Below are 11,302 nucleotides of genomic sequence, written 5' to 3' on the forward strand. Positions count from 1 at the left end.
TTTTGTATTTTTTTTTTAGTAGAGGTGGGGTTTCACCATGTTGGCCAGGCTGGTCTCAAACTCCTGACCTCAAATGATCCACCCACCTCGGCCTCCAAAATCATGCTGGGATTACAGGCGTCAGCCACTGAGCCTGGCCCATTCCCTTTTAATCTCACATTTATACTTTCCACCCTTGTCTCCCTGAGCTGCATGCTGCATCATTTCTTCACATCTATATTCCATTTCTCTAATTTTTCATGTCTTTTCTGCTGTTAAAACCATTCACTATAATTTTAATTTAAAATGTTTTTCATTTTAAAAAGTTCTATTTGGGGCCAGGCACAATGGCTCATGCCTGTAATCACAGCTCTTTGAGAGGCCAAGGTGGGAAGATTCCTTGGGGCTAGGTGTTCAAGACCAGCCTGGGCAACAAAGTAAGACCCCCATCTCTTCAAAAAAATTTAAAAATTGACCACCTATAGTGGCGCTCACCTATAGTCATAGCTACTTGGGAGGCTAAGGCAGGAGGATCACTTGAACCCAGGAGGTTGAGGCTGCAGTGAGCTATGATCGCACCACTGCATTCCAGCCTGGGCAACAGAGCAAGACCCTGTCTTTTGGGAGCCCGGGGGAAAGAATCTGTTTGGCTCTCATTTAAACCTGCCTGGTCAGTCCTAATAGTTTTTTATTACTTGCTCATTTTTAAAATTCAGTGCTAAAAGTTTATGTAACTATGTACTACACTGGTATTTTATGGTCCATATCTGATAATACCAATATCTTAAATTCTTAGGAGTCTAAACCCATTGTTTGTATTTCTGGTGGCACTTTCTCACTCAAAGTGCTTTACTTTTCTTCTTTGTTTGGTATTTCTATTTTTTGAGACAGGGTCATGCTATGTTGCCCAGGCCTGAGTGCAGTGGCACAATCATGGCTCACTGCAGCCTTGACCTTTTGGGCTCAAGCAGTCCTTCCACCTCAGCCTCCTAAGTAGCTGGGACTACAGGTGGGTGTCACCATGCCTGACTAATTTTTGTATTTCCTTTGAGACGGGGTCTTGTTATGTTGCCCATGGCTGGTTTCGAGCTTCTGGGCTCAAGCAATCCGCCTGCCTTGGCCTCCCAAAGTGCTGGGATTATAAGTGTGAGCCACTGCACCAGGCTGGCGTTTTTATTTTGGAGTCCTGTTTGTTTAATTTTAATCTGGGGAAGCTAATTCTGAGGGCTAAACTGGGATGCTCTTCTTCAGATATTGACTTTCTTTTGTTGCTTTCACCAACCTGGAGCTGCTACCAGGCTGGCACTGCTCTAACCCCAGTGCAGGAATCTCAGGCTTGGTTCTCTTACCTTCTAGTGATTTCAGTGGGTTTTGCCATTATCCCCAAGGGGCAACCCCTGATTTCCTATTCTTTTACTGCTCACTGCCTCTAGTTCTGACTTCAGGGTTTTTTCCCTTTTGTTTTGATTTCTTGTCCTTGGAGAATTTCATTTATATCTTGTGAATTCAGCCTTGCATTAAAATGTATAGGGTGGTAACAGATTAATTATGCAGGAGTTTGGCTCCTGAGCTAATTATTTGTTTTACATTTTTCTAGGTAGGGATTCAGTATGATATGAGGTAGATGATAAAACAGCATGGGGAAAATTTAAATTTCTACAGAGGACAGAGGAGAAATACAGATAATTTCTCACTAGCATACCTAGGGTATTTGTGGCCGCTCTTCATACTTATTCTAATTTAGCTGGAATCTAGGATTTTTTAGCTATATTGCCAGAAGCCTCCATGGTTTTCTTTTTTCCTCTCTGTGCTTTGGTTTAGATAGTTTCTATTAACTGTTTTTTAAAACAAATTAATAAATTTTACTGCATTTTAGAGCAGTTTTAGGTTTACAGAAAAAATTGAGCAGCAAGTACAGAATTCCCTATCCGTAGAGTTTTCACTATTATCTTGTATTTGTTACCACTGATGAACTCATATGGTTACACTGTTAACAACTGAGTACAGTTTACATTAGGTGCCATGCTTTTCTATGGGTTTTAGCAAATGCATTTATATATCTGCCATTTTAATGTCAGAATAGTTTTACTCCCCTGTGCTCCACCCATTCATCCCTCTCTTTTCCTCCATCCCCAATCCTCTGGCAGCCACTGATCTTCTGACTGTCTCTACTGCTTTGCTTTTTCCAGAGTCTTAGATACTTGGAATCACACAGTATGTAGCCTTTTCAGACAAGCAGCTTTCACTTAGCAGTATGCATTTAAGATTCATGTCTTTTTAAGGTTTGATAGCTCATTTCCTTTTATCACTAAATAATACTCCATTGTACAGATGTATCACACTTTGTTCATTCACATCTTGGTTGCTTCCAGTTTTGGAAGGACATCTTAGTTGCTTCCAGTTTTGGCAATTATAAACAAAGCAGCTATAAACATTTGTGCATATTTTTGTGGACAAAAGTTTTTTTTAACTCATTTGCGTAAAGACTAAGGAGTATGATTACTGGATCATATGGTAAGAACGGTTTAGCTTAGCTTAGTTTACCTTATTTTCTACTATGTATCTTGCAAATTCACAAATCCTACTATATTTAGGGTATAGTCTGCTGTTAAATCCATCAAATGAGCTCTTAATTTCAGGTATTGTACTTTTTGTGTCTGGAATGTTCATTTGTTTCTTTTACATAATTTCCAATTCTTGGAGGCTGAGGCAGGCGGATCATCTGAGGTCAGGAGTTCGAGACCAGCCTGGCCAACATGGCAAAACACCGTCTCTACTAAAAATACAAAAATTATCTGGGTGTGGTGGTACACACCTGTAGCCCCAGCTACTCATGAGGCTAAGGCAGGAGGTTCACTTGAACCCAGGAGGCGGAAGTCACAGTGAGCTGAGATGGCACCACTGCACTCCAGCCTGGGCGACAGAGCAAGACTCCATCTCAAAAACAGATGAGTAAATTCCAATTCTCTATTAAAATTCTCCCTTTTCACACATTTTATTCTTTTCCTCTACTTTCATAAATTTTCATGATAGTTGTTTTAAAATCCTTGTCTGATTACTTTTACATTTGAATAATCTGTGGGGTCTGCTTCTGTGTTTTTTTTTCTCTTGATCAGTTACATTTTTCTGCTTCCTTGCATGTTCCATAATTTTTTTAAGTGTATGGCAGACATTCTATTTTTAAAGAACCATAAAGACTGAAGTTGGTCATATTTTCCTCCATAGAGAGTTTGCCCTTTCCCTGCTGAGTAGGGTGAGAACTCATCACTTTATTAGGAATTGAACTGGGCTAGGGCTAGGAAGCCACCTTGATTAGATTCAGTGCCCTGTAGTTTCAAATGTCTACAGAATGAGGCCTGCCATATGTTTATTGTGGACTTGTCTTTCTCAGAATTTTGTTTCCAAGCATATCAAGACTATGAAAGGGGCCAGACTCTGTGGCTCACACCTGTAACCTCAGCACTTTGGGAGGCTGAGGTGGACCAACCGTTTGAGCCCAGAAGTTAGAAGCCAGCCTGGGCAATATGGTGAAACCCTGTCTCTTGTAAAAATACAAAAATTAACCAGGCGTAGTGGTGCATGCCTGTGATCCCAGCTACTTAGGAGGCTGAGCCTGGAGGATCACTTAATCCCAGGAGGTCGAGACTGCAGTGAGTTGTGATTGCACCACAGCACTCCAGCCTGGGTGACAGAGTGAGACCCTGTCTTGAAAAAAAAAAAAAGACTATGAAAGGTTTAACCTTGTCTTTCTCGTCTTCCCAGCCCCACCTTCCACCCTTCCATGCTGCCCTAGTACTCAGCAAATGCCCCATAGGGCAAACTGGCCATGCATTTGGGGGTTTTTCTAGATTCCAATCCGTCATGCCATCCCAATGGCTGTCAAAATGTCTGTTGGATTCTCTTTCCTCTAGTAGAGATGCCAGTACCTTTAGCAAGCCCAGTCCTCAGCTCTCATGTTTGAGAAATGTCCTCAGAGAAGAATAAGGCCAGCTCACTCAGGAAATGTTTTTCCTTCTTAAGAATTTTAGTTAAGCTAAGTCATTGCTTACATCGAAGTCATTGCTTACATCGGTCTCCAGTGTCTTCAAAGAAAAAAATATATATAATGTTCTTACTTCCTAAGTTATGGTGGAGTAATGGCTTGCTATTGCTATGTCCAAAAAGCAAAAGCTCCATTAAGTTTTCAATTTTAATTATTATATTTTGTTGTTTTTCAAAAATGCATTGTCATTTGGTGGTTATGAATTATAATTATGTTTAAAATTTTTTTCATTTATTTATGTAAACATATCAAACAGCTTTATATTCTGTATCTGATAGTTCCAGTAATCTAATAATCTTTATAAATATTTCTATTGTTTCTGCTGACTCTTGCTAATGGTGCTTTATTCTCCTATATTTTTCATGATGTTTATGTATGTGTGTGACTTTATGCTCATTACAACTATATGCAAATTATTCAAGGCCCTAAATGTAAATTCTTCATGGGAGAATTTGTGTTTGTTTGCATCAGACATGGGGACACTACCGATTTTGATCTTCTTTAAATTAAAATTCTCAGCTTATACAGTTGTTGGGTTTTTGTTGTGTGTTGGATATTTGTTTATTTATTTATATTTTGATGGATGGGGAAGAGCATTGGGCAAATGGAGTTAGTTCAGTCCCTGCACCTACGTAAAGATGTGGGTCACCATGAATTCCTGGGGGAGACTTTTTCCCCTCACTGTGAGTTAAGCTCAAGAGAGAAAAGGGTTTTTTGTTTTGTTTTGTTTTTTTCTGTTTGCCTCTGGGTTTTTTCTTTCTTTTTCTTTTCCTTTGTTTTGTTTTCTGTTTGTTTAATTTTGCCTCGGTTCATCCTTTGCACGTGTAGCCCTTCCTGGGTCCCAGCTTTATGTAGAAGGTCTCTGCTATGATTCCCCTTCATGGGCTTTGTCTCCTGTTCTGTCCCAATCCATTTACTTCTGTCTATACCCAGGAATATCCAAGCAATTAGGCCACCGAGGAGCAGTACACGTCCCAGCTTATTCATCTCTCTGGGCTCATGTTCCTACATTGTCCTGATATCAGAAGAAATATCTTTTGCACAGGCTAATTCATTTAAAGGGGTATTTTATCTTTCATCTGGAGGTGTTTTGTAGAAGACAACCTTCAAGATCTCCAACTTACCTCATTTCTAGAAGTAGAAGCTCTGTGTGCTTCAATACATCAGTTCAGATTCTCCTACCTTTTAATCTAATGTATTACCGACTAGTTCATCATTGCAAAGCCATGGTTCTGTCCCTGGGAAGACAATGGTACAAGATCTGGAAGAATTTTTTCAGACTCACATCTTATAAATGTGGTTTCTGCCCAGCTAATGGTACTAGAAATCTTCTGAAAGCTACAAGGCCACTTTTTAAAATGCTCAGTTTATCCAGAGTGTATGGGAATAATTTGGGCTTACTGTGTTTCTTATTCACGCACCCCCGCTTAGGGCAGATGTTGGCTGCATTTAACAATTGGACAAACCAGTCTGGGCGTGGTGGCTCACGATTGTAATCCCAGCATTTTGGGAGGCCAAGGCAGGCAGATCATGAGGTCATGAGTTCGAGACCATCCTGGCCAACATGGTGAAACCCCATCTCTACTAAAAATACAAAAAAATTAGCCAGACGTGGTGGCACATGCCTGTAATTCCAGCTACTCAGGAGGCTGAGGCAGGAGAATTGCTTGAACCTGGGAGATGGAGGGTGTGGTGAGCCAAGATTGCACCATTGCACTCCAGCCTGGGCAACAAGAGCAAAACTCCGTCTCAAAGAAAAAAAAAAAATTGGACAAACCAATGGTCATTACTGCCAAGCACCACACAGCCTATGGAAAAGCTGTAAATGGAAACTCAGATGAATATTGTATTTCACAGCCATGCTGTCTTTGGTTCTTTCAGTGCAAAAGACAACCTAGGCACATCAGTTTCGTTTTCATGCTTCTCAACATAATGAATTTGCTTCAAGAAAGTGGATAATTTACTCCTAAGACACAGGAGGCAATGGTCTACTAGTCATTAACTTAATAATTTCAGGTACTCTGTTATTTATTCAGTAAGAAGCTTTTATTGAATATTTGCTGACAAGCATCCTGAGCACTGGAAAGTACAATCCCTGCCTAAGGTACACACCTAAAACAAATGAACTTGACAATGATGTCCAAGTGACATCATTCTATGAGATGGAAAATAAGAGGGAGCGGGGAGAGTGAGTGTTTAATGTTTACCATATGCTTCCTGCCCTATGTGAATTAACATTTACTACACTTGGTCTCAGTCAAAAGGCCAAGAAGCAATTAAATTAACTTTTACTGTTTAGTGCCTCTTAACGCCTGCATGATGTCGCTTCTTTTTACCCCATCTCATGACTCATTTCCTCACTCTCTACTCCCACAGAACCCACTTTCAGTTTCTCACTGACTGTGGTAGATTGATTGCAAAAATGACTCTCTCTACTCTACTCTGCTCTTCCCAGTATTTGTGCCCTCTGTGATGTGATGTTGCAACAACTGCAAGCAAGAGATAAAGTCAATTTCCCCACTCCTTGAACCTGAGCTGGCTTGCTTTGGCCAATAAATGAAGTGGAAGTGATTTCATACAACTTCCACACCTGGGCTTCAAAAGTTCTTGTGTGCTTGCATTCGTGACCCCCTCCTCTACCCCATTCTCTCTCTCTGCTACTGCTATTAGAACATGCCTGGTGAGCTTGTTCAAAGCTGAGGGACCACATGGAGTCAAGGCTAGTCTAGACCAGCCAGCCCTTAGCTGCTGACCTCCCAGCTGAGCCTGACCTATATCAGTAAAACTCCCAGCCAGCCTAGGACTCAGCACACACTGGGGATATTACTCCACTAGGTTAGGTCCCCCATGATACAGCCTCATAGGAAATATGGCAACTGTAATATTTGCTTATTTTAAAAATGTCTATCTCCTCTGCTAGACTATTACCTCCATGAGGGCAGGAACCAAGTCTGTCTTGAACACTGCTTTGTCCCTAGTATCCGGCACACTGCTAGCTGCAGTCAGTACTCAGTATTTGCAGATTAAATGAATGAATGAATGTATGGGTAAATCTTCATAGAGTCCAACAGATGAGAACTAAGTAACTTGTTTGAAGTTACCCACCAATGGAGTAGTGAAGCTGAGATCTGAACCAAGTCTCGTTTGACATCATAGTTCACAGACTCAAAATGATGCCATTCCCATGGTTCTGAGGACTCAGTAGCTCTACAGAGGAATCTGCTAAGCCATCTAGATAAAACCATCAAGAATGCTTAATAACTCAGGGGCTGCTGGATTACACTGCTACCAACGCTTCTTTTTTGAAGTCACTGAAAGACACCAGCAATGAGGTCCCAAGAAATGGTTCATGTCATTTTAGGAACAGTCCTATCTTTCCTAATTTGGCTTTCATTCTGGCATGTATTTGCAGAGATGTGGCACGGTGACATCATGTGGCATTGTGGTTCAGTCTTCTTTGTAAAATGGGTCTAATAATAATAATGCCTGTGTAACTGCGTTCTTAAAATTAGATCAGTGTAGGCATGTAAGTGATTGGAACAGCACTTGGCATGTAAGAAGTGCGCATGAAATGTTAACTAATGTTATTATTTGCTATTATTTAGAAATAAGAATGTGTAAATGTTGCCTACTCTTTTTAGGGATAATGTAACTATCAGAATATCTTCAAGCTGTCTGAATGCTACATAATTTAAAACCTTGACATAATTCCCTATACTCCATAATGACTTTGCTAATGAGTATAACCTCTAGTGATCTCTTGTTCCCCAGATTTTTGTCTGCCCTCCATAATTTCACATCCAATTACACTGTTTTTTAATTGTATCTCACACAGTTTACCCTGTGGTTCACTGGATGGAGATTTTACCTCCTGCAGCATCTACAATCGTGCTGGGCATTGAACAGAAGGTGTTCCTGTCTGGAGTCTGGGGAAATGTCCTCTACCCTTCAATGTTGTTGAAAGTTGGCAGAGAGCTGAAAGCCTCATAGCAAACATGCTGCAGGGTTGGCAGATTCCCTTCCCACCCTCCTCGCTCAAGCTGGGAGCTGCTAAACCTTTGGCAGTGAGACATAGGCTGGGAATTTCTCTATGCAACACCTTCACTGAGAGCTATTAGCACGATGTGCCATTATTTTCCTTGGGTTGGATTTTCTCAGGAATACAGCAGCAGGTGCTCCACAGGCTGCACATGATTGAAACAGGGAATGCTTGGCAAGAGACTGGTGTGAAAATCGGCAACTGAAAATAGGCTACAGGGTGTAGCTCACTCAGAATCACTGTTAAGAGCTACCAGCACTTAAAGCATCTATCAGCTTTGCCATCCAGGGTATGAGATAACTGTTGAGTGGGAAGTGATCACCTCTGGAAAACAGACATAGGGAAAGGATACAGAATATGGTGCAGGTACCTGCAAAATGGAACAAAGCATTGTTAAAAATGCAAATTACTGCCAGGTGCGGGTGGCTCACGCCTGTAATCCTAACATTTTGGGAGGCTGAGGCGGGCAGATCACCTGAGGTCAGGAGTTCAAGACACAGTGAAACCCTGTCTCTACTAAAATACAAAAAATTAGCCAGGTGTGGCAGCCAGGAGGCTGAGGCAGGAGAATTGCTTGAACCCAGGAGGCGGAGGTTGCAGTGAGCCAAGACCATGCCACTGCACTCCAGCCTGGGCGACGAAGCGAGACTACGTTTCAAAAAAAAAAAATGCACATTGCTGGGCCGTGCCCCAGACCTACTAACTGAGAATCCTGATGGGCTCCCAGAATGTGCATTTTTACAGCATCCCCTAGTGATTCTCATGCAGTTACCCTTCCAACCACATGCTGAGAAATGCTGGCTTCAAAGTAGCAAAGCAACCAGCAACATCTACTTTAGGAAGGCAGTCTTGGATGAGGACAAACTAGAAGGAGCAAGCAATACATAAGTGATGGGCTAGGAGAGCAAGGACCCAACTCAGAGGCAAATCAGTGATGTACAGAGGCCAACCCGGGGCCCAGGCAGTTAGCCTTTGCTTTCAACTCCTGATGCCGCATTCCCACTGCAACCATCAGGACTCAGTCAGGAGACCGAAGCTACATAATCATTTGGACAGGAAAGAAATAGGTCGGGCGTGGTGGCTCATGCCTATAATCCTAGCACCATGAGAGGCCGAGGCGGGTGGATCACTTGAGGTCAGGAATTCAAGACCAGCCTGGCCAACATAGCAAAATCCTGTCTCTACTAAAAATTAAAAAAAAATTAGCTGGGCGTTGTGGTGCACATCTGTAATCCCAGCTACTCGGAGGGCTGAGGCAGGAGAATCACTTGAACCCAAGTGATGGAGGTTGCAGTGAGCTGAGATTGCACCGCCACACTCCAGCCTGCCAGCCTGGGTAAAAGAGCGAGACTCTGTTGAAAAGAAAAGAAGAAAAGAAAGAAAGAATTATTAACCATAATAGAGGGTTACTGACAAAGGGAAAAAGAGAACTCTAAGAACACAAGTGTAAGCCAAAAAGTATCCGAAACAGGTCTCCATCAATTTAGAGGTTTATTTTTGCCAAGGTTAAGAACACATCTGGAAGAAAAGAACATGGAATAACAGAAAGTCTGTGGTCTGTGCCTTTCTCCAAAGATGATTTTGAGGGCTTTAATAATTAAAGGGGAAAAGTGTGCTGGAGGGGAAAGAGAGAGGGTCTGGTGATCCACGATACTAGAGAAAAGGAGCAGGTAGGGGAATAGTCAATTATGTATTCATCTCACACCCAGTAAATTGGCATTTTACATTAGATAGGGTGAACATAGAGGAGCTACCCATGGAGATATTTAACCTTGATCGGTAGCTCTCTGTTGGGGAACAAAAGGAAAGGCAGCTTCTTGCATGACTCAGCTTTGAGCTTAATTTTTCCTTTTGGCAGAGTGAATTAGGGTCCCGAGATTTTATTTTCCTTTCACACGGGTGTAACAGATGCAGGGAGCAGCCTCTACCTCTAGTTTGAGGCAGAACAGCGAGGAAGAAACAACTCTGAAACAGCTCCCATCTGCCAGGGTTAAGGATCCAGACCTCGCTGGAGGAGACATGGTGGTGTTTTGCTGGACGGCGAAGTTTGCTAGCAAGCTGCACCAAGAGAACTCACTGTGGTACTGGGAAGTTGCCAAGGGGAGGCACCAAGCTCTGCTGGCCATGGTGCATGGCAGAGCTGGCTGAAAAGATGTGTTCATGTCTTAGGCCTGCCATAACAAATTACCACAAATGGGGTGGCTTAAAGGAACGAAAATTCATCCTCTCAAAGTTCTGGAGACCTGAAGTCCCAAATCAAGGTATTGGCAGGAATGTGCACTCTACAGGCTCTGAGGGAGGATCCTTCCCCACCTTTTCCAGCTTCTGGTGGCTCCAGACACTCCTTGGCTTGTGGCAACATCCCTCCAAGCTCTGCTTCCACCTTCCCATGGCGTCCTTGCCTGTCTTTCTCTGTCCCTCTGTCTCCAAATCTCCCTCTCCTTATAAGGACAGCAGTCATTGGATTCAGACCTGCCCTAATTCACTCTGCCCTCGTCTTAACTTGATTGCATCTGGAAAGACCCTACTTCCAAATAAGGTCATGTTCACAGGTTTTGAGTGGACATAAATTTGAGGGTGGATATTATTCAACCTAGTACAGAGGAACACACGGGAACCATGGAAAAGAGCCTCTTCTGGTCAGGAGTTTGAGACCAGCCTGGCCAATATGGTGAAACCCCGTCTCTACTAAAAATACAAAAATTAGCCAGGTGTGGTGGTGCACGCCTGTAGTCCCAGCTACTTGGGAGGCTGAGGCAGAAGAATCACTTGAACCCGAGAGGTGGAGGTTGCAGTGAGCAGAAATTGCATCACTGCACTGCAGCCTGAGTGACAGCGAGACTGTCAGAAAGAGAGAGAGAGAGAGAGATTAGAAGAAAAAGAGCCTCTTCCTCTTTTATAAGGGCTAATCAAAAAATTTTTTTAAAGAGCCCCTTCCTCCTTCAGGGTCTCTTCAGGACTATCAACTAATGAAGCTTACTACTGAATCAGCTAGCAAGGGAAAAATGTTCCAGTATAACAAGTAGGCAATAAAGGATGGATTTGGAGCTGAGAGTTAATAAGGATTGATGATTCAGAGTCCACTCCTTCAGCTACTCAGTTTCCATATGCACCACCCTTCTACACACATTTCAACTTCTGTAGGATCAACACAACATCTGTTTCCACCTACCAAGATACAGCTATCCTTCATAGAAGTGAAGGCATTCTCATTGTTTCCCCCCAAATGAACTTCTAACAGT

Source organism: Gorilla gorilla, chromosome 9, assembly GCF_029281585.2.
Source record: "Gorilla gorilla gorilla isolate KB3781 chromosome 9, NHGRI_mGorGor1-v2.1_pri, whole genome shotgun sequence".
NCBI classification, from domain to species: Eukaryota; Metazoa; Chordata; class Mammalia; order Primates; family Hominidae; genus Gorilla; species Gorilla gorilla.